This window comes from Lytechinus pictus, chromosome 8, assembly GCF_037042905.1.
Source record: "Lytechinus pictus isolate F3 Inbred chromosome 8, Lp3.0, whole genome shotgun sequence".
Classification (NCBI taxonomy): Eukaryota; Metazoa; Echinodermata; class Echinoidea; order Temnopleuroida; family Toxopneustidae; genus Lytechinus; species Lytechinus pictus.
Genome location: NC_087252.1, coordinates 26771249 through 26794571, shown reverse-complemented (window position 1 = coordinate 26794571; position 23323 = coordinate 26771249). Strand labels below are relative to the sequence as shown.

Genomic DNA, 23323 nt, shown 5'->3' with positions numbered 1-23323 from the left:
AGTAAAGATGATTTTTTAATGTTACATTGCAATATTCGCAGTGCCAATAAAATTTTTGATGCTTTGCATTCCCTTTTACTTAATTCGAAACTCAACTGTTCAGTTATAGGTTTGTCAGAAACCTGGTTTACTTCTGAAACTGATTTAACATTTTTTTCACTTCCTGGTTATAATTTGATTACGAATAATAGGACAGAAAAAACAGGTGGCGGTATAAGTTTGTATATTTCTGAACGGTACGAGTATAAGCTGAGGCCAGAATTGAACCGCATGAATAACTCTATAGAAAGTTTATTTATTGAAGTAGTTATTCCAAATGATAAAAAACATTGTAATTGGGGTTATTTACAGACCTCCAAACTATCTTCGTGATGACTTTTTGAACAATATCAATGAATTATTAAATCACCCAATCATGCTTCATAAAAACTGCTTTTTACTAGGGGATTTTAATGCAGACCTCTTAAAATATGATTCAGATGCATTCATACAAAAATTCATGGATTAATTTCTTACTGCGGGTTTTTTAACCAGCAATTACTAAACCTACCAGAATTTCTACCAACTCGGCCAGTCTTATTGATAATGTCTTTACGAATGTACGACTTGCGCTGTCATCTGGCATAATTCTTTCCGATCTATTTGACCATTTTCCAATATTCCTCCATTTCCAACTCAATAATGATTTCTCGGTGAACTCGGTTTCTTTTCACATACAACGTGATTTTTCTGAAAACAATATAGAACACTTTATGCAAGAGCTAGAAAACACAGACTGGTCTGGAATCTACACTATTGAAAATGCAAATGATGCCTTTGAATCATTCATGAGCATAACATCTTCTAAGATGGATAATTGTTTTCCTTTAATCCGAAAAAAAAAGATCTAACTACAAAAAGATTCCGAGGTCCCCATGGGTCTCCAAGGGTATTCTACGATCCATTAACAGGAAGAATAATCTTTATTTGAAATCAATTGTTAAACCATGTGATAAGAACAAGAAAAAGTACAAAGATTACAAAAACATTCTTACTGGTATACTTAGGAAAAGTAAAAGAAGGGTATTTTTGTAATCAGTTTCAATTATTCAAAAATGATATACAAAATACCTGGAAAAAAATAAGAATGTTTTGCATGGTAATTTAAAAAAATATATTGCTTCAAAAATAAATGTTGATGGCGAAATTATAGAAAATCCACTTACTTTGGCCAACACTTTCAATGATTATTTTTCAAGTATAGGCCCAAATCTTGCCAGACTCATTCCAGACTCTACAAAACACTTTACTGATTTTCTTCATGACCCCAACCCAAATTCAATATATTTTTCTCCTACAGATGAGGCAGAAATTTCGGATATAATTCATGGATTTAAAAATAAGCAAAGCTCGGGGCATGATGGCATCAATAACATTTTGTTAAAAAGAATTGTAATACCATTGTTAAACCCTTGGCATATATCTATAATCTATGTATGTCTACTGGGATTGTTCCTTCATCGCTAAAAACTAGCTCGAGTTACACATGTATTTAAAAAAGGTGACAGTACTGCGTTAGGTAATTATCGACCCATATCACTGCTGACCTGTTTGTCCAAAGTACTTGAAAAATTGATATTTGTTCGTACGACGAAATTTTTTAATTTGCATGATTTATTTGATCCCTTGCAATTTGGTTTTCGTGAAAATCATAATACTACACATGCATTATTAGCAATAGTTGATAAAATTGCCAGCGGAATCGACAGGTTTGAACATACTGTTGGGGTGTTCCTGGACTTCTCCAAGGATTTTGATACCATTAATCATGAAATTTTATTACACAAACTTAATTACTATGGAGTCAGGGGAATAGCCATGGAGTGGTTCAGGAACTACCTAGACAATAGAAAACAATTTGTCTCTTTCGAAAACTTTAACTCCGAAACAAAACTTGTTACTTGTGGAGTTCCGCAAGGCTCTATTTTGGGCCCCCTACTTTTTCTTATATACATAAATGATTTTTGTAAGTCCTCCAATAATTTATCCTTTATTCTTTTTGCTGACGATTCTAATATTTTTTTCTCCCATAAGGATCCACGCCATTTGCTTGCCACCATTAATCACGAACTAGTACATATATCTGAATGGATCAAAGCTAATAACCTATCCCTTAATCTCCAATAAACAAATTATATGCTCTTTAGTAATATCATAGATGAACTTCCAGGTAATATAATTTTTGAAAATACTAATTTACAAAGAGTTGGCAGTACTAAATTTATTGGGGTAACCATTGATAATAATCTTTCCTGGAAAGAACACGTTGATCACATTTGTAAAATTATTTCGAGAAATATTGGTATCATAAACAAAGTAAATTTTTTCTTTCCCACTCATATACTATTTAATTTGTATTCAACTTTGATCCTGCCTCATTTAAACTACGGTATAACAGCATGGGGGAATTGTGCTGACTGCCTCCTAAACAGAATTTTACTTTTGCAGAAAAAGGCTATTCGTATTATTTGTCATGCAGATTTTCGTTCACACACTAACGAACTTTTCTATAAATATAATATTTTGAAGATTGGTGACTTGTATCGATACAATCTCGGAAAACTCATGTATAGTTTAGATAGAAATGAACTTCCAAATATTTTGTATTCCATGTTTACTAAAAATGTCGATATTCATCACTATCCTACTAGGTCCGCCGGGCTCTTTCATCCACCAAAAGCTAGAACCATCCTTTTAAATAAAACATTCATTTTTACAGGTATCAAACTTTGGAACTCCCTTATAGAATCATTACGTAACAAACCAACACATTTAAGTTTCAGTCGAGGGTTAAAGAAAATTCTTATCCTTGGGTATAAACCCCAGAACTCAAACATTCCTGTATAAGCAGCTACCACCTCTTGTTCTTCTTCCCTTCTTATTTTCTTCCTTCTCTTTCCCCCTCCCTCTCACATTTTTTTTTCTCTCTCTCTCTCTTCCTATCACCTTAATGTCTAGTCCTATTGCTTTTCTTATTTTCATGTTTGTCTACATGTATGTTTTGTAGTGTGTTTTGTTTTGTTTCTTTTCCTTTTTTTTTGCTGTCTTGTCCTGTTCTGTCCTGTTTTGTTTTTGTTTGTGTGCCTTTTTTGGTTTTGTCTTTGTTTTGCTTTTAGTATTCGTCCTGTCTTGTCCAAGTGATTGTCTGTTCACACACTCCTGAACTCATGTTTTTTTATACAGCAGGGATATGATATAATATTTTTTGTTAATTGTAACATAGTAGGCATGAAAAGCTTGACCCCACTTGTGTTCTTTTTCATTGTACAAACCTTTTTAATTTACGATTTGAATTTCATTGATCAAAGATATACTTTAATTAACTATTTATTGCAGGGAACCCATACTAACAAGCTTTGCTTTCCAGTGGGTTCCCTTTTTTCATTTCTGTATGTTATATTTTTGTGTTTTGCTATACATTGTAACTTTTGTTAAATTTTGGAATGAAAAAGAATAAATGCAATGCAATCAATTGAATCATTATTTTAGGAAGATTTCTTAAGCGTTTTAGAATGCAAGTAACTGAGAGGAATGAGTGAAAACGAACCTTACTGGAAAGCAGTAAATTCAGGCAAACTGTGCAGGAACACTTTGGGGCTCAGCAACAATCTTCCTCGATTCGTCAAAAGAATTCAATTCCACAGTTAACAGAGTAATGGTCTTTCCTCAGCTAAATTCCTAGGCGTGTAATTGTCATGATTATACACCCTACTCGTGGTTGCTTCACGCGTTTACAAAGAATGAGTGCCTGACTTTTACCATTGGTGTCTGTGTGTGTGTGTCAATTTCATTTTTTGCCTCCGTAAACAGTTTAATCAATGAATCCTAGAAAAAACATTCTCGTTTTCACACGTATGCTTGGACTACATGCAACATTTAAAGGACAAAGTCCAGTGTCTACACCTACACCCGGGGGGGGGGGGTACTCAACCAAAAAAGTAGTAGGGATGTGCCGCGGGCGAGACAAAAAAACGGGGGCCTTGGAGCGGGCTTATTGTAAAAAGGAGGGTCCTCGGAACGGGCTTCGGAACTACAAATGTTTGTGAAAACGGAGGTCCTTGGAACGGGTCGCCTGCGTCTGAGTGCGTATGCATCCCTATGAAACGGGCATACATGTATGCAGCTAGCCCGGCGGCACGGGCGCGGGATGCGCTAGCGCAGAGGCGATAGTCGGACAGCGCTCTGCGGCCAAAATTGCGGCTCATTGTAGCAGATCAATGCGACCGGAACGGCGTAACGGAAAATATGCGAAGCTTTGGAGCGGATTTCTTTCTTATTTTTTTCACGATAAGAAGAAAATGATATGCTTTGGAGCGGCTTTCTTTTTTCTTTTTCTCAATAAGACAAAAATGCTATGCCTTGGAACGGACATTTGACTCCAAACGGGGGTTCCCTTCGCATCACATACCCACTATGCATTATATACTGATTCCCCCCCCCCCCGGACCTACACCGGTTTAACTGCTCAAGAAAAGTAAAGTTCAGAGTCCACACAGTGCCATATAATGTTATAAAATAATAAGTTAACCAAATATAAAATATTCTATTTTGGGAATGATATTATTGCAATTGTCCGTTCTAAGGCTTATATTATTATGCGTGTTACATTTAATATCAAGGCAATGTTCCAACCTGAGTGATAAAACACACCCACAATGGATCAATCTTAATGAAATTGAATCGTCTTTCTTCATATATGAGACCCAAAATTTGTTCGGTAGCCTTTTCAAGATGACACATATTTTTTCTTCTAATCGTTTTGTACTGTAAATAAACAACCCCACCCCAAAAAAATCATTTTCTGATATTACAATTCAAGCCAATAGCCAGGGGAGAGGTTCTGGTGGTTCCGCAGAACCCCGTCGTTTGCCAAGAGCAAAGAAGGAGGGAAGACAAAAGAGCACGAGAGGATGTAAGGAAGGAAAACAAAAATATCAGAAAAGGAAGAAAAGAAAATGAAACCAGAGGCAATGAATGACTGTAAAAAGAATAATTCAATAAAGTAGGTCACGACACACACAAACAAATAAAAATTGTTCGCTTTCCGCGACCACATTGCATTGAGAGAAATAATAATCTACTGAAGAGCATAAGATGGACCTTAAAATATGTTTTCAAAGTCAATACGCAACAAATTATTCTGCTTGCGATTCGAGATTCATTATTTGTTTCAGAATCCTATTCAATTTAACTTAATTTGGACAATGGATCCTTAATCATAATTGGGACGAGGTTTAAAACCAAGATTGTGTTTCTGAACAGTGTACCCAATTCTACGCTACACTGCATTCGGCCATCGAAAAATACTTTCCTCTTCGTAAAGTTAAGCTCCACCCCACAGATAAATGCTGGATGAAGCCATACATCAAAACACTAATAAATGCTAGACAAAAAGCATTCAAGAAGGGGGACAAGGTCGCATTTGCTCGCTACAAAAACCAACTTTCACGAGCAATTAAAGATGCAAAAAGGTCATTCTATTCAAATAGAATTCAGAACTTGAAAAGAGAGGATCCGGCTGGCTGGTACCGTGGGATCCGTAAAATGACGTCAAATGACCCCCAGCCAATAACAATGACTGTACCTAACGTTGAACCTGACAATGAGTTTGAGATTGCTCAGCGCATCAATGGATGCTTTGCCTCCTATTCTGCTGACCTGCAACCGCTTGATCGTCGATTGCTACCCACGTATGTTCATCACCCATAGGCTATGTATCAACCCAGCGGAGTTCGCCATTAAAGGCCTTGCACAGTTTCAACGTTGGTGTCGTGATACTTTTCAAAAAAGAAAATGTGTGTCGTACCCATGACAACATGTATTGTTGCTGGAATTTCCAGGAATTTAAAGTGGATATGGTGTGATCAAACTATGAAAATGTATAACCCATATGTCAATGGTCATATCATGACTTTAGTTAAGAATATTGTGCACAAATAAAGGCAGATCAGCCTAATTTCATATCATTGTCTAATACGTAATAGATCCGAGTGTGGGAGACGGGGGTACAAAATTTCAACATTTTATTCTCTTTATTCTACCAAGTTCTCAATTTTGTTGATACTTTCTTTCTATAGTATGTCATTTTGTTGTTATTTTATTGTATATTTCTGTTGAGTTTGACAACTCTCCAGTTTTTTTTAATGTGTAAGCAAGATGAATAGTCATTGGATCTTTGGGCTATATGACAATTGAAATCACGTACGTCAAGTGGCGTAATTAATCTGATGGGGGGGGGGGGGGGTGTGAGAGCAATATACTAGTATTGAGCTGAAAAAAAAATGGTGCCCCCCGCCTCCATAAAGAGCTGTTAGTAGACGGGGATATATAAAACGTGTGTGAAGGGGGTGGGGGTCAAAGCAATATATTGAGCTGTAAATTCAACAATAATATTTATAGGTAACCCATCCCCCCCGTCAAGAGCTAATCAGTAGACAGGGGTGGATCCAGCCTTTGCCAATAGGGGGGGGGGCGAATTTTTTCAGCCACATTTTCCCGATCGGCCGCTCGAAGTTGATTTTTGTTTGTATCTTTGAAGGGGTAGTCTTATAAAAGTCATTTCTAAGCTTTATTCTTATAAATCAACATAAATATATAATAATCTCATAAGCCTTATTTAAATAGTGCGAGTGCAAAGAGCGAGCTATTTTTTTTCAAAGTATTTTGTCCTAAAATTTCAATATTCTGGGCAATGTTTGTGATCCTAAACCAAATGTTTATCCACCAACTAAATAATTACTGCGAGCGCGAAGCGCGAACATAAAATTTTAATATATATTTTATCTGATCAAAAAGGGATCTGTTAACGGCTGTTTATAGTTAGCCATGAAGATCTTACATTTTTTCAACAATCAAATAATGCGAGCGAAAAGCGTTAGCTGAAAATTTTGACATTTCTAAACGAAGTATGGAAATTCTAAGCACTTTTTGTAATCGTGATAAGGATAAGTATATAACTAAACAATTTATGCGAGCGCGAAGCGCATGCGGAAAAAAATCGAGATTTACACCTAAAAATGGGACACTGCTAATTTTTTGTAAATCATGAAAATGAGGACGACAATTCTCCTGAGGACGACAAGAACACACTTGTCGAAACGTCGAGATTGGGTGGTCCTTTTCAGGACCAACATATGCACAAGAAAGATACATGGTGTACCGTGAAACCTACTACACTATGAAAATGATAATTGGAAATATTTCTACATTAATAATGCGAGCACAAAGCGCGAGCAGAAAATGCCTGATATATTGGATGATTTATACCGTGTTTACACTAAATCGGCTTTTGCATCGGCTCGCGGTTCTGAACCGTGAGCTGTAACAGCGTGTAAACGCAGTGCAAGATAAACCAAAAGCCGATTCTGCATCGGCTTTTGGTTCTGAACCAAAAGCCGATCAAGACAGTGTAATCACGGTTTAAAATAGAGAACAAGCTGCGTATCTGAATAAACATGCGCGACCTAGAATCTGGGCATTCTAAATTACTTTTTTTATCATGAAAATCAATAAAGCGAGTGCGAAGTGCGAGCTTAAAACATTTGATATTCCGATCTGAAAAAGGGACAATTTAAGCTCTGTATTTCAAGCACTTTGTAGGAAAATTGTGAGGTGGATATGGATCACAGTTTAAAATAAGCTGATATGTTTTAATATTATTCCTTTTAGCTTTGACATATAGGACCGGGACATCCTAAGAACATTTTGTCATCAAATGAAAATGATGACTATCTTCCTATTTCTCTTCCTTAGCACGAAATAAAACTTGTCGATATTCCATTCTAAAAAAATGACATAGTGATTATTAAATCAATATCTTATTTATTAATGTAATAAGCCTAATGAGAGCGCGAAATCTCTTAATATTATGGCTTGAAAACTGGATATTTAAAGCACTTTTGTAATTATGATGCACGAGTTAATATATTTTCAACAATCAATGCGAGCGCAAATCGCAAACCGAATTTTTTGTTAAACTGTCATGAAATGAGGATTTTAAGTAGTTTGTTATAGAATTAATATTGAGATAATATTATACATAACTCACCAGGTTTATATGAAAGAGAGGGGGAAAGGAACGCCCCCTTCTCCCGATCCGCTTGAGACAACATCATACCTTCTAATTTCTTCTTTCTATTTTTTTTTTTATATATTTCTTGTACATACCATCTCAAGATCTTTTTTATTTTTAATAGTAATTCCTATTGGTTTTTATAGTGTAAACAGATTTTACCTTTTATGATTATAATATACGTGTTGAGGACCCCACTGGAAATAAGCTTTCGAACTATTCTGTTAAAGATTACTGACTTTTATTTTTTAATTTCATTTATTTATTTATTCATTTATTCATCTATTCATTTATTCATGTAATCATTTATTCATTTATTCTAATTCATTATTATTTTTTTTTGGGGGAGGGGTCCTTTCAATCATCATACAATTATCGTTCCGAATCCTCCTTCATTTAGGTTATGTAAATGAAATACTAAAATATTAAATTAAGAGGAAAGGAAAGCACAGTAATTTTACAGCTACAACTAGTAAAGTATATTCATTTGCGGAAAAAAAGGTATTTCTTTTTTATCTTAAGACCATTCCGGGGACATTCATACTAGTTTATAGTCAAAGAAATGAATTTTGTCAGGAACTCCTTGGCTGCAGTAAATAAATATTGTTTTTAAAAATGGATAACCGTTATTAATAAAGTATCATATCCATCTTTAGTCGAAGTGCCAGGAATGAGCTCTTTGGTGTAAAAACTGCTTGCAAACCAATTCTGCACATTGAAGAATAAACGCTGATTAAACAAAATATAATTATAAACTGATTGAAATTGCCATTGCATACAATGACATGTTCAAATGAAATTGGAATCATGCAGTATACACAAAGAAAACTCAGACCATGACACCCATCATGATTTTTGCATACAATATGATTCTATAACATATATTTTCATCTGGACATTTGTAATAGATATGCGCTACGTATACAGTCAATGTGAGTATGTTACATAATGCAATCTTGACCTAAATTTGCCTTTTGGTAATTCAGGAAAGAAATAATAATTCTCGAAAATGAAATCATTTATGTGTCAGGTATATTCCGAGCATTTTCCAAAATCGTTAAACCATTAATTTCACAGATTAAGTGTCAAAATTAAGCACTAAAGTGCGAAGTGATCATTACAAGGGGAAAAGGTACGTGGAAAATACCACCTTACACCAGTATGGGACTAGATATCCGTCCCGGCAGACACGGCGATCAGCCCGTGTGCGCACGCTAAAATTTATCATTCTGCGGCTCGTGTGCTAGGAATGAACTTGATTTTTCTCTCAATTACGAAACTCATCGTGGAAAAGGTTATCCAACATGCATTGATATACTCGTAAAATTTATCGTCATGTATCATTTACAACACAAAACATAGAATATAACTCTTCTTTCGGAGAACTATTAGTAAGTTGTTCGAATCTAACGATTTTCTTTTAAAAATTTACCTGATTTCAAATGCCTGTCATTTCCTTAAAAAAACTAGAATCAATAATCCACCACCGTTATCAGTTATGAAAAATTCTAGGAAATGTACTAAGATGCTTTTAAAGAAAATAAAAAATTAAGGTGATTCAAAAATAAGGATTTTGCAATGCTATATCAAATTTCTGTTATATTTTCATCAATTTTGGGTTTGCATCGAAATGACTGATAATTCAACGTCTTACCAACACTTGATTTTAAATTTGGTATATGTTGGTACACTGATAGTCAACGTAAATGATAAACATTCATAGCCTCACTGAAATTTAACGATTCCATTGTTTTTATGATTTTAATGTCGCAGACATTTTAGAGAGTGAGCAAAGTGATGCTCACGAACGTCGCTAACAATACGGCTAGGCGGGAAGGCCTTTCAATGGCGCGCTCCACTGATTTGAGGCCGTGAACATACGTGTACCCTCCTACTTACCATCTCGTCACCCTGTACCACTTGTACAACCATGGGAGGTGCACAGGCAACTAAAAGCGATAAATCAATCACGAGTTGGTGGACCCGATGGAGTAAATGCCCGCATCATCAAGAAATTCGCTTATGAACTTAGCATGCTTATTTGCTCAATCATCAACAGTTCCTTTTCTTGTGGAACTTTCCCTGATGTATGGAAGAAAGCCACAATCACACCGGTGCCGAAATCGTCACCTACTACATTAGACAGCATCAGGCCAATTTCCCTCACTGATCATTTTGCGAAAGTGGCTGAGAGTTTTCTAGCAAAGTGGACACTTGAAGATATGAAGCCTTTCGTTGATCAACATCAGTTTGGAAATCGACTTGGCATGTCAACTTCGCACTGCCTCATCAGTCTCTTACTAATGCCGATAAGCCGAAGTCGTCATCCACCCTTGTCCTAACAGATTTTGCAAAGGCCTTCGACCACGTGGACCATGGGCTTGCAATTCGTAAATTGCTTGAACTCAATGTTCGCCCTTGCATAGTGGAGCTGATAGGTGATTTTCTCAGCAACAGACAACAACGTGTTCGCTATAGACGTCAACTCTCTGACTGGACTTCAACAAATGGAGGTGTCCCCCAGGGGACCAAACTAGGCCCGATTATCAAGTAGTTACCATGCAGACGGTTCTTTCTGATTCACTGCCTATTAAATGCGGAGTCCCTCAAGGAAGTATTTTAGGCCCCATTCTTTTTATGTCTTACATCAATGATATGTGTACTTGTATTAACGAATCTAAATTAATTGTATATGCTGATGATAGTGTCTTGCTATATTCAGATACAAATCCCAAGATAATTGATAAAAAACTTAGTGCAGATCTGGCAAATTGCATTGAATGGATGTCTGACAACAAGCTTAGTTTACTTGTTGGGAAAACAGAAAGCATTTTATTTTGTTCGAAAAGAAAGTTAAGATATACACACAATTTCAAGGTTTCATATAATAATCAGGTAATTGACAGAAAAGATTCAGTGAAATATTTGGGAATTAATTTAACAAATAACCTATCATGGACGGGTTTGGTAGACTCAATCGTCAAAAAGGCAAATTCACGCTTGAAAATTTTGTATAGATATCAAACCTGTTTGAATATGAAGTCTAGACGTATTTTATGCTTTGCTTTAACACAATGTCTATTCGACTATGCTAATGCGGCTTGGTACGGTAGTCTGGGTGTTACGGATAAGAAAAAGCTAAGAATAATTCAAAATAAAATTGTGAGATACATAAATGTTTTAGGACCAAGAGCACATGTCGGATGTAAAGAACTTGAAAATGCAGGATTACTTCATGTAGATCACAGATCACAACAATTAGTATGACACCACGTGCATAAAATATTATATTCGGATACATTAGATCATTGTATAGCAAATAATTTCACCCGTGTATCAAATATCCATAGGTACGGTACTCGAAATAGTAATTTTAATTTTGTATTACCAAAACGTGAAGGACATATAGGGAACACTTTTTATTTTAATGGCATCCAATCTTGGAATGCTCTTCCCAATCAAGTAAAAGCAGTTAAAATATTTTCTCAATTTAAGAGTGTATTAAAGAAGCCCCTAAAACTGGAAGCTACCCGAGAGCAATATAACCAGTAAAAATCACATATTTTGTACAGTTGGTTTCTAGTATTGTAGATAATGTAGGGTATGTTGAAATATAATATTGTTTCATATATTAGGAGGATTGTTGTTTGCTTTAGATGTTTGCATATTATTTGACTGATGGATATGTATGTATGTATTTCATTATTATTGTTTTAAAACCATTTTCCAGTACTTGTCGTAGTTTATACTTTTTGTTACAATATGTTAATGTTTTATACTAACTATAGGACCCCATTGTAAATAAGCCTTTCGGCTTTCATGGGCTATCCTGTCAAGGTATTCTTCAATTTTATTGTAATCTCCTGTGATATTCTTGACGAATAGAATCAATCAATCAATCAATCAATCAATCGATTATTTTCCTGACCATGATTAACGATGCATGTAATAATCTTGGGCCTATTTCTCCCAATGTCTGTGCATACAAGTATGTTGATGATCTGTCGCTTGTAGAGTATCGTGGTAAAGAGCAAGAACCTGCTATCCAAGCGGCAGTCGACAGTCTCTGTGAATGGTCTCACACAAACAAAATGAACCTTAATCCAAAGAAATGTCAAACCATTGAGTTTTGTTTTACAAGGAATCCAACACCTCACCCATTAGTCAGAGTCGGAAAAGAATTGCTTAATCAGGCTGAATGTGTCAAGCTCTTGGGTGTGCGCATTCAAAGTAAGCTGAAATGGAGTACACACATATCTGAAATTCTCAAAAGTGCCAACCGCAAGCTTTGCATGCTACGTCTCTTGAAGAAGTTTGCCCTCCCACCCTCTGATCTTCTCACCATATACACTTGCTATGTGAGACCAGTCACAGAGTACGCGGCCCCCGTTTGGAATGCCGGGATCACCAAGGAGGAAGCAAGAAAACTTGAGTCGATACACAAGCGAGCCCTGCGAGTTATATTAGGTGAAAGCTATATATCTTACGAGCAGGCACTTTTTGTTCTCAAACTGCCTTCGCTTGCTGATCGACGTCTCTCTCATTCGCGAAAGACCTGGTGAAGCGAACATCCCATTTCCGCCATCTCTTGCCAACCAGAGACTCGAATATTCGATCAACAAGGCATTCTAGACCATACACACTACCCAGATTCAGAACAAACAGATTAAGAGACAGTGCAATCCCATATCTTGTAAATCTATTGAATAATCTATAATTATTTTACATACCCAACTGAATGTTTCCACCATGTCCACTGGCTGTTCCCAAATTTGTCTATTGTAACGTACATTTGATATTCATATTTTGTTTATTTTGATATATACATAGGTAAATAGAAGCACTTATTTTCAAGAACTCATTTGTTTTATATATGCTCTTTTAATTAAACTACTAGGGCACTTCCTTTTTTTAAATCCAAATACTCCTTTATGACAAAATATTATTTCATTATGACACATCATACCTACCTGGATAATTTCATAATTGTTTCTTACATAAACAGTAGTTGAATGTCAAAACAATGCTAAATAATGTTTTTCAAGATGTCATTTTCCGTAATTGTTGAACTGTTCTGAATTACTTTAGCTGCACTGACTTAGAAACATGTATCCCAATATAATTTGTTTCTTCCTTAGTTTTCCATTTGTTGCATTATAATTACTATTACCGATAATTTTTTTACATCTTTGTTAAATACCCAACCTCTTTAACTTTGTTCCTGTCTCCCTCTCTTCCTTTTATTTCATTCTGTATTTCGTTCCAACATGTTTTCACTACACGTACTTTATTCTATCTCTTTATTCTATGCTGGGTATTTCAATTAATTTCATATATGTATAATTATTTTGTAGAACAATTTCATTTTGATATTTGCCTATTTTATTCCAATTTGTATATTTTTAAAATGTCTGTATATAACATTTTTAAACTGAATGTAATTCAGCCTTTGGCTGCTATTTTCAGTGAATATTGAAATAAACCATTCAATCAATCAATCAAACTCGCGCTTCGCGCTCGCATCATTTGTATTTAAAGGACAAGTACAACCCAACCAAAAATTGATTTGAATAAATAAAGGAAAATCAAACTAGCATAACGCTGACAATTTCATCAAAATCGGATGTAAAATAAGAAAGTTATGGCATTTTTTAATCAACTTTTGGTTGGGGTGGACTTGTCCTTGAACAACGATGTTCTCTCCATAATGGCCCTGCGTGTTATTCTTAAACTTGTTCTTTGTGCTCACATTAATCTGTGCTGAGATACACAGCTTGTTCCTTTTTTTCAAAATGAGCTGGAAATGTTTAGAATTCTGATTGGAATATCAACATTTAGCAAGATATCCATCTTTTTCCCGATTTACCAAATTGAATACAATATCCCATTTTAGGTAGAAACCTAAAAAAAAAACATTTCGCGTTAACAATAATTGTTTATTTGATGCATTGCTATTTTTTAAATAATGTTTTTAAGTTTTACGCTTGCATATTGTTAATTAAGATGCCCCATCCTGGTACACATTAAGAAAAGTCCTTAGAATGCCCCAGTTTTACGTCTAAATTGCCAAAATTTCACCTCGCATTTCGCGCTCGTATACTTTATTATTTATTGGAAATGTTCAAAAAATCAACTTTTAGGACTAAATTCCAACAATGTTCATCTCGTGGCTCGTATGCAAGAATTGTTTAGATCTCCATCCTAATTAGAATATTTTTACGGTCTTCCTATTGGCGAAAGTTTCATCCGAAACTACAAAAAGTCCTCTTTCCATTTTTGTTCTTTTATTTTCTTCATATAATCTTATTCAATTCAATCATGGTTTATTTCATATAAAAAAACAATACGTTTTACAAAGTCAAAAAGCTGAAATGAGCATGTTTACAAAAAAATCTTCACAAATCATACATGGGTAAAAGCAACAATTACAATTTAAAAAGTTACATGTTAGGATTTTTGATGTACATAGATAAATAATTTTTAAAGAGCAAGTGTACATGAATATCATAAATATAAAATATAATAAAAAAATTACAATAGGCCTATTAGAAAGTGATGAATATCAGACAGATAAAAAATCATTAGTAATTGGATTGAAATGGAAACTAAAACAATGAACAAAAAATCCGGCGAAAATGTGAGTTCATTTCAAGGCTATAAAAATGTAAAATTTATTCAGAATTATCATTCTTTCATTACATTCCTCTCTACTCTTATTCTTTTTCTCTCTATCTCTCTTTCATTCACACCTTCCTCACCACTTATTCTTTTATTTCAATGTGTGTTTGTGTGTGTATGTGCTTTTTTATATGATTAATGTGCAGGCCTTTAGCTAATGGTAATGCTTTTTAAACTAAAACTAATTTAATATTTGTTTGTAATTTATTGTATATATTTAATAAAGTTACATAAAGGGCAACAAAGACGTGCACAGGCTACTTTTAAGACGTCCTGGTTTTTTTTTTGTAATTTCTTGCTTTTGGTATTTTGCAAAATAAAATTAAATCGAATTGTCCACTCTTCATCATTCAGCTCAACCCATGGAAATCCTTGTTACAGGCCAGTAAATGATATCCACTCTTTCATGATTAGCTTATTGGCATGTGTTTAGACCGGATGAGTACCAGAATGGCAGAAAGCTCGCACAGATAAAGAGAAAACTTTTCATCGAGAGCTATCAAAAATCTGTCATATAGCCATCATAATTTATCCGAGTGTATCATCTATTCCGCGCAGCATTGCCATAATCCGAGGTCAAATTTGTTCATCAAAGGGGTAAAAAAAAATCTGTTTCTAGATGTGATTTGTCTATCCGAACATATTTGAATGAAAGAACCTCGACTATTACCCACTTTCAATTCATTTTTCATATATGCTTTAAGGCAACCTTTACCAAAGCCCGTTTACTGCTATTGTAAAGGGTTCAATAATGTGCGTTAAACTGGAGTACCATCTATTTATATTTTTATACAGAAAATGTAAATCGCCAGAAAACCTTTTCCCAAGTCGTTGATTCTTTGTGAAAAGTTGATAATTCAAGAAAGAAAGAACGAACACAATAATTATACATTCGTTGATATATAGTGCGTCCCAGAAAAAGCGAAACCGAGATTAAGCGACGATTTATCATAACTTAATCACAAATACAATAGACAAATGACCTACCAATGTAAAGCTTAGAATCTCCTCTTTTATCTGATATTACTTAGATAATTTATCATTCAGGCATGAGTGAGCAAAAACAATTTGAAGAAAGGATACCAAAAACTCATTTGGCGGGGGGTATCTGAATTTCAAAAAGAAAATCACATGCCTAAAAAGTTCAATATCTGCTCTTATTTGACACCTTAATCACAAAAAATGGTCAAGAAGTAAAAAAGTTATGTTCACTCGAAACAATGCTTGTATTTCCATAATTTCATTAAATAAACGTGTTTTCACCGGTTTCCCACAGAAGCTATCGCATGGTTAACAAAAGACTGAATGCATGGCTGATCGTCAACAAAACAGAGTGTCGAGTGAGTTTGAACGCTAGCCTGTAGAACCTCTTCATTTTATGAAATTATTAAAATTCTAGCCTTATTTCAAATAACCAGAAATTTTTTTTTCTTGACCATTTTCGGTAATTGAGGTATCAAATTAAAGAGCAGATATTGAATATTGAAAAAAATGTGGTTTTCTCTTTGAAACACAGATACAGCCCGCCAAATGAATTTTTGGTATCCCCTCTTCAAATTTCAGATGAAAGAAGAGATTCTAAGCTTTACAATGGTAGGTCATTTGTCTATTGTTTTTGTGATTAAGTTATGATAAATCATCGATAAATCTCGGTTCGTTTTTTTGTGGGACGCACTGTATTTTATTAGATATATGAACCCCTCTAAAAAAGTTTGGAAATCTGATTTTTATCGATAATCCCTCCTTGGTTTAGGTGAATATAAATGTGTGATTGATACTAATAAAAATATCATTTAATTGTCTTTAAAATGATACCCTACATGATATGATTATGGTTCACATGGAGGTGCAGTCCCTCGAAATGTGGGGCAAGGTCAAAATTCAAAAATTCAAATGACACAATATTTAAGGTCACTGTTTTCTTTTTCGGTGATGATGAGTGAGTTTAGCGGTTTCTGTTGTTTTCATGCACTTTAACATCAACATTAACATGGAGATCTGTGAGAGTCGTGGTTTGAAATACCAATGCGTGTTTGTTTGCTTGTTTGTCTGTTATGTTTTTGCTTGTGCAGACTGAGAGGTGTGTTTGATGCCATGTTAGGAAATGGAAAATTAAAATCATAAACACATTATTTTAGGGAAAATTTGATGTCAGTGGGTATACTTTATTGTAAAGGATGTTAAGCTTATGAAATAATTGTATGTTCCCCTTCAAATGTAGATTTAAAAAAAGATCTTCATCAGTTAATTGAGAGAACATTTTCAGAATATCTCTTAACGTATTTCAAAGTACCAAGAAAGGGCATAACATTTGATAAATAAATGTCAGACCTTCGAGCAGATTAAGTCAATAAAAACAAATTTGTGAAATCAGCGAGACTAATATCTTAACATAATTCATATTAATAACATTTTCGAAAAATAAACATTGTACAACAAAGTGCACGTCCCACGGTGTGTTCACATTATGTTCACAATATAGAGACGTCCACGGTGTAGGCAGTCAGACCGCAGGTCCCTATGCTAATGAGCAAAAAGGCCAGATTCATCCAAATCATCTCGTGGCTGAATCCTCCTCCTTGCAAAATATCGTGATTCGTGAGATTTTCTGTCTCTAAGAATTTACCTGTTTTAACCTCAAGTTAAATGAAATATTATTACACGATCAGATAGAGTAAAAGTTACTTTTTCATATTGGTCATTTACTTTGTATACAATATTTTGTTAAATAAGTAAATTTCTGGCCTGAAAATGTGCCTAAAAAATGAATTTTCTTCCTCTGTTTTCTTTTGCAAATTGTGCAAAACTTTATATTTTGAGCCTCAATTATATCTTTATCACCATAAAGCTGAACATCTGTACTTTCTCACAATGCCACTCTTGATATGCGGCACCTTTTAATCGGGTCAAGATCACACTTTTCCCACCAAGGTACAAGACGAGATTTCTGAAATTTTGTACTTGCATGAAATCCAGAGTTCTGATTGGTTGGATAAGGTTCACAGAACAACAGGCGCGGGGTATTTGAGGAGATTACCACATGGGAAGTGTGACCTTCCCACGAACCCAGGCACTGGAACCGTTGGAATTTGCCATTGTGTTGTCTCTGTGACCAATCAGAGTGCAGTATTCTTGTTTTCAAGCTGCTGTATGTACTTGGCAAATGAAAAGTGTGATCTTGACCCGATTAAACCAATTCTTATTTTGAAATCTATATCATTTCAAAGCATACATATTCAGCTTTATCATGATATAAGAATCATTTGGGCTCAAACAGAAATAAAAGTGTGAAAATAGCAGCTTTTGTCAGGTGAAAATATTTATTTTGTAGCATATCTTAGATCAAAATTTAACCTATATTACAAAGTCTTTGAATAAATCCAAACACATGACCTGAAAGAATGATTCTTCTTCTTTACAAAGGTACCAAATTCATGAAATTCGATGCACAATTAGAGCAGCAATGACCAAATGAAAAGAGGTGTTTTGGTCCGCATCAAGCTCATTAAATATGCAAAACATCTCATGAATATCACTTGGATGAAAGAAGCCACTTTCTTGGGACCTGCAGTCTGACTGGTAGGACGACTATCTTCACACTATTAAATTTGAACATTGTTCGGTGTCAATCATATATTCACATAATCCGCTATGTAAACAAGCTGTGTTGAATTATGTTCAGACTGGTACAGTGCCATATTATACAAACGTTTTCAATATATGTATATTATGAACGACCACAATTCATATTTATTTGTTTATTCAATTTTTGCCTCATACGCACCTATATCTACTCAGCATTGAAATATGCAATCACTCATGTACTTATAATACATTATTTCGTAAGATATGATAGAGAAACATTAATGAAGACATTTACAGCATTGATAATAAGTAAGATGGAAGATGAAAATGCAAAATACACCATGGGGAACGCTTATTATCAAGTTTTAAACAAGGTAGGTGATTTCAAGTAGTCCCCAGGGCTGTTTTGTTAAATGTTGGAGTTGAATCAGGCTGAGATGAGCTCTGAAGTAGACTTTGGACAGTTTCCAACACCATTCTTGAAATTACTCACTAAGATTGCAATAATAATTAAGGAAAAGAAATGAGAAAATTGACTCAAAGTAGAATACAAAACACGTTTTAATTGTGTAACGTCAGGATATACAAAAAATATGAGAGCTTATAGTCTGGTCTGTTAGCGAAATTATGTGGACACGGTGGACAAAAGCATGATTTTTTCTCCAGACCTTTGTTTATGTATAAGAATTAAAAATGGGGTATGCTCCAAAAAATCTGGCTGCAGGAACAGTGAAAAAATGGGTGAAAATGTCAGAATTTATGAGTTTAGATTGGCCTGATATATAGACTAGCGCTAGTGCAAAACTCAATAGCAGTGCATTATTTTGCATTGGTTTAGTTCTTGAATTCAGACCCGTTTTGAACAGACGTTCTGTTTGTCCTCACATCTCAATGCACCAAATATCTGCATGCAGATCCTAAACAAGCCGAAGGGTGGCGGTGGAGGAGGTGGAATGTTGGTGTGTATGTACATATTTTGTTCTTGGGGTAAAGATGTGCAAGACACATTTTTTGCATGTGTTGGAAATTGTGTTGCCATGGTAACAGTGTATTATGGCAAAAATAAGGTAAAAATCTTGCAATTTGAACTACTTCATCAGTTTTAAACCAATTCTCATGAAATATGGCTCACACATTGGCCTTGAGGTAAAGATGTGCAAGAACCATTGTTTTTGTGTGCATTCGTCACCCGGGGGGGGGGGGGCACTTACATTGAAGAGTGGATACCATGCGCGACCAAAATAACATGTAAAAGGGATGTCTTTTTCAAGGTCACATTACGTACGTAACGTGATAAGGTTGTCAAAAACACAAAAATAATGAAAAAAGGGTATCTATTTCGCTAGGATAGCTACGTGTTTAGGGTCAAATTTGCGGGGATGATAAAACAAAATTAAAATGTTTTATAAAGGATGTCCTTTTTGCCCCAACACCACATGTTTAGAGTCCTATTTGCGCGAGGTGTGGAAGGTGGGGCCGTACTAAAACCAAATGGTGTGTAAAGGTAAATCCGACGACCGACGGACCCGTGACATGACAATAAAATATATGTACTTGTTTAGGGGTTCATTTCAGGGAATACTTGCCAAGAGTATCGTTTTGTTTCCAATACTTGTTAAGGGTAGGGGTGCATTTTCAGAATATGGAAAATACGTGTTTAGGGTGCTTTTCGAGACCCCATGGTCGTGCATGATATCCACTCGTCAATGGAAGTGCCCCCCCCCCGGATTTGTCAGAGAGTATATTGCCATGGTAACCACATATGATAGCCAGAAATGCAGGAAAACTCATTGTGGATCAAACTACTTCCCCTGTTTTTAGTCAGTGCTCATAAAAGTAAAAGTTGAAGGATTATGACTAGGAACTTAACCCCCCCCGAAAAAATAGGGGGCTGCTATATTTTTTTCAGCAGAAAAATGCCCCCCCCCTTAAAAGGTAAGTCCTTTGCACTTCAGAGTTCAGACCATTCATTTGAAGTTTAATGCATTCTGCTTTGATAAAAAATTGTTTACGGTACCCAATTAATCACTGTTTATTTATATTATCCTACTCAGTCTTTTATTCATATTCCGTTTCTACTCTTTCTTTTTAACTTTATCACATCACTCTTGATTTTGAGCTTCACCATACCATCTTCTGTTTCCTCTCTCCTTTTTTTACTCTCTCTCTCCAAGTATATTTTTTCTGACATATTATAAAGTGTACCTTTAATCATGCAACTAATTATAGAATTATATATATATACAAAAATATCTGCACTTGTTTTAGAAATTCACTTGCAAATCCATGACTCAATAACATACCATATAAAAAATATACATATGTGCACAATAAATTTTAGCCTTCTATTTTCTTTCATTTAATTTTATCAGTATATTTCTGTGACAGCCCCTGCTTTATACATCCTACATCTCCCATTGTCAAAAAATGAATATTATGTTTCAGTAGCAAAATTGTTGGATGCTAACTCTGACTGTCATAAAAAATGCAAATAATTTTCCATTGGAGTAAAGACAAAGTTATTCACTGTTCATTGAGCAAATGATGACTTTTATTTCTCTATAAATAATTATATTCTAGTCATACCCTTTCAGATGGTGGTAACTGCAGGAATGGGGAAACTCAGTGATAAAACTAAAATTTTCACAGAGGATTTTTGGTAAACAACTAAATCCATTTTTTTCAAGCAACAGTTATTCCATTCTGAATGCTGCAACCTTGTTAATATGAATTTGATGCACCTTTACCAAAATATAATATCATGACAGTCATTTCTTCAATTCTTTAAAGTAGACATTAGATATTGCTAATAGGATTATTCAGGACAGAGTGTAGCCAAAATGGAGTTAAAAAGATTATGAAGAAAAAAAATAAATGTCATGGTATTATATTTCGGTGTAGGTGTAAGCATTCAAAATGGAATGATTGTTGCTAGATAGTAATGAATTAAAATAGCTAAGAAAAATGTACTTAGAGAGGGAGACAAGGGGGGGGGGGGTAAGAGGAAACAAAACAAGAAGGTATGGTAAAGTCAAAAGTGCAAAAAAGTGATGTAAGAAAGTCAGAGTAGAAACTGAAATGAACAAAGACTGAGTAGAAGAAGATATATAAAACATTGATTAATTGGGCACCAGAAATGATCTTTTTATCAAAGCAGAATGTTTTAGGCTTTAAATTAATACGCTGAAGTGCATAGGATTTTTCTTCCCCCCCTTTTTTGGAAGGGGGAGTTATAAGTTCCTAGTTGTAATAATTTCCTTTTACTCTTTATGTGGCAATTTTCTAAAGCCCCCCCCCCCCAAAAAAAAAAAAAATGGAAGGGGTGCTTTCTTTAAGAGTGTTTAAGTTCCTAATGGTCATGGCCTTTAACCTTCTATATTTTATGTTGTCAGTTTTTAAGGACCTCCTCCACCCCCCCCAAAAAAAAGAACCTATAAATATTATTGAACTTGATTAATACCCTGCGCTATTATATGACGTTAAAGGGGAATCCAACCCAAATGAACACTTGTTTTTAGAGGAAAAGGAAAAATCAGACAAGTTTATTGGTCAAAGTTTGAACAATATCGGACAAACCATAAGAAAGTTGTGAATATATAAAAGTTGTAAACATTGGTAATCACTATACCCATGAAGACTTCAAATTGGCCGCTTATGTGATGTCATAGTGATGTAAGGCAAGGACCACTCTTCCATGTACTGGAATAATTATTTGACTAAAATGTCTTTTTCAAAAGTTTTACTTCAAAATCAAATTATATCTTTCTTTCATGAGGACATAAAACATTATACTACCGGGTTATATTACGGCCCCGATGGAATAGGGATTTAGGAGAAAACCAAAAATCCTGATAATTAAGTACAATAAGGCCAATGGGAAAGTTGTCCTTGCGGCCTTGCTTACCCAGTTGCCAATTTGAAATCTACATACTAGTAGCCTTAGGGATCTCAATTTTAAAGCAGCAATAACTTTATTTTGCTTGTCCGATTTCTTTCAAACTTTCACCATTCTTATTTTTCTCCTTTTCCACACAACATTTTATGACCAAGGCTGGATTCCCCTTTAACACTGAATATGAATCTTTACCCAAAATGAATATTTGTGTCAACTTTTATGAGCACAGGCTGAAAACTTAGAAGAAGATTGATCCACAATGAGTTTTCCCGGCATTTCTGGCTATATGTGGTTACCAAGGCAATGCACTCTCTGACAAATACAAAAAAAGGTTCTTGCACATCTTTACCTCAAGGCCATATTTCATGAGAATTGGTTTGAAACTGATGAAGTAGTTCAAATTGCAAAGTTTTTATCTAAATTTTGCCATATAATATGTTGTTACCATGGCAACACAATTTCTGAAACACATACAAAAAGTGCCTTGTACATCTTTACTTTAATACCAATGTCTATGCCAAATTTCATGAGAATTGATTGAAAACTGATGAAGCAGTTTGAATTGTAAGTTTTTTTCCCAATTTTCACCAAATGATATGTTGTTACCATGGCAACAAGATTTCTGAAAGACACACAAAAATGTGTCTTAGACATCTTCATCTCAAGACCAATGTGTGTGCCAAATTTCATGAGAATCGGATGAAAACAGAGGAAGTAGTTCTAACTGCAAGATTTTTACCTTATTTTTGCCATAATACACTGTTACCATGGCAACACAATTTCCAACACATGCAAAAAATGTGTCTTGCACATCTTTACCCCAAGAACAAAATATGTACATACACACCAACATTCCACCTCCTCCACTGCCACCCTTCGGCTTGTTTAGGATCTGCATGCAGATATTTGGTGCATTGGAATGTGAGGACAAACAGAACGTCTGTTCAAAACGGGTCTGAATTCAAGAACTAAACCAATGCAAAATAATGCACTGCTATTGAGTTTTGCACTAGCGCTAGTCTATATATCAGGCCAATCTAAACTCATAAATTCTG

At 34.9% G+C, this 23323-nt stretch overlaps 1 protein-coding gene across 1 annotated transcript in view; it reads right to left on the bottom strand.

Annotated features, from left to right (window-relative positions):
* LOC129266689 (uncharacterized) overlaps nt 1-3785 on the bottom strand; it is a 36293-nt gene extending 32508 nt beyond the window's left edge. The window contains exon 1 of the mRNA XM_064104179.1: nt 3592-3785. The gene's annotated coding sequence lies outside the window, so the exon portion shown is untranslated. The remainder of the gene's footprint in view (nt 1-3591) is intronic.
* Between the last annotated feature and the right edge of the window lie 19538 nt (nt 3786-23323).